Raw genomic sequence first — 2,179 nt, 5'->3', positions numbered from 1 at the left:
CCTCATTTTGCACCTTTAACATCTCTCTCAGTATCACCTTGGAAATGTTTGAAACGGCATGAGTTTGTCCTCACGTTCCTATCAGCTGGGAATCCGGGGCCCCAACATGAACCTAACCATTGAGCGCAACACCTCTCCACGACCTGTGTAACACTGGGTAGGCCCCTTCACCTCTCGGGTTTTTGAAGCCCTCAGGTGTAAAAATGGGAGGGTTCTCTGAATCTATATTTGGGGCAGGACAAGGTCGAGAAAAGTGTGTCTCTGCTTTTATTCTTCCAAAATGGAATGTCTGCCCTCTCTTCCCCATGGGTCCACATGTCACTTGTCCTTCAGGCCCACTGCCAAGGAGCCTTCCCTGATTCCCCAGTCCACACAAATCTCTGCCTCTCAGGGTCAGGGCCGTACAACCTAGCTGCCTCCTAATGTTCATCTTGCCTCTCAAGCCGATCTCAGGATGTGGGTCTCTCTTGCCCTCCTGTGGCCCCTGGGGCTGTGCCAGCCCACCGGCATGCCCCACGTGGGGTGTCTACTAGACTAGGGCATGGATGGGGAGGCCCCGGCGTGAGGGCCCAGGCAGAGTACGTCTGCCTCCACCCTGCTCTCCTCCACAGAACTGCCCCTCCTCCTCAAGCCTGACCCCCAAGTCACAGGTTTCATACGATGACCTCACTGGCTAGTGAGGACCTCACAGTCCTTCTCACTGTTTCCATGGCAGTGTAACTGTGCAAACAAAGTTTGCTGCCCTCAGAGAAACTTCCCTACTGGTTCTCCACCAGAGACCAATCTCTTTGGTTGTCTGAGACAGAATGTGTGACCGGATCCTCTACACATATTCCAACCTGTGCTCTGTTCCCTGGCTGGGCGGTGCAGGAGGAACAGCGAGACCGGGCATCTGCGGAACAGGCGTGGGGTACACACAACCTCACCTGGCTGCCACATGTTTCTGTGGCTCTTGCCCACTACGTACACCTGAGTGCTTTCCCAGATGTAAGTAATACCAGTGACCTGGGACACCTTCAGGGTCCCACAGTGCTCACTGTTGAGGACAAGTGAAAGGTCAGCCCCGGACTAGTGTGCAGGAAGCTTCTGATCTTTATAAATATAGCCTTCCGCTTTGGGCTACAGGATGCTTCCATTCAGACCCTTTCTTGATGGGCCTCTTAGCAAAAGACAAGTGTGTTGTTGTGGGCAAGTGGTAAATGGAGCAGTTTGAGGAAGAGGGCCACTCTTGAACCACACCTTCAAACCCAGGCACCTCTGTGCTGGCACGGAGACATCGAGATCGGTCCCCTCAGACACATCCCATACTGAGCTGCTGAGTACTAGGGGAGAGGGTGGTGCCATAGTCATGGGAAGGACGGAAGAACCAAGGGGCGGGGGGTGATGAAGTGCTAGTGAGACCGGAGGGCTGAGGAGATGGTGCCCCAGGAGGCTGGGTTGATGTGAGCCTAGATATGGTACCCAGAAGCCGGGTTCTGAGTCTCCTGTTCACTCTGCCTCAGTAGTGGACCTCGTGCTACTCTAGATAAAAGGATCCCAGGGCGAGAGTTCAGTGTGTTTGAAACAGGCAGTATACATGGGGCCCAAGAGGGGTGGCCAAGGTGGGAGTGGTCCTGAACCAAGTTATATTAGATGATTGTTTTCGAAATCTTGAAAGGCATTTCCATGAAAGCCTCAGAAATGACAGACAGCAAGAAATGGTTGGTTTCTCTGTTGTGGAAGGGACAGATGGAGAGGATCATGAGTGCAATGACTTTCGGGTTCTACTGTTTTCCCTGGAAACGGTGAAGACACTTCCTCATGTGCTGCAGCCGTAGGCTCCAGGAATTGCCTTTGCAGCCAGTTTCCCTTCTCCAGGGACTCAGAGAGGTGATGGGCCAAGGCTGTGTTTTGGATGTCCAGGAGATGAAAGGTCTTCGGCCAGAAACTGGGAGAGACTTGAGACAGGGAAATCCTGCCAGGAGACTGTGTACAGCCGAAGGGACTGATCACTTCTGATTTTCTTTGCAGCAGCAGCGGCTCCCGTTTCTCCTCCGACACCTGGTCACTACCACGTCCTCTACCGGGGATGTGAAGAAACGCAGTTGGGCTGGCATGGGGAGACCTACTGCCTGGCTGGTGGCTACCGGGCCTACGGGGACGTTCCTTTGGCCACACCAGCAAAGGTGCAAGCCGAGAA

The sequence above is a fragment of the Kogia breviceps genome, chromosome 11, assembly GCF_026419965.1.
Source record: "Kogia breviceps isolate mKogBre1 chromosome 11, mKogBre1 haplotype 1, whole genome shotgun sequence".
Classification (NCBI taxonomy): domain Eukaryota; kingdom Metazoa; phylum Chordata; class Mammalia; order Artiodactyla; family Physeteridae; genus Kogia; species Kogia breviceps.
The sequence above is the reverse complement of the archived record's forward strand: the minus strand, read 5'-3'. Positions refer to the sequence as shown.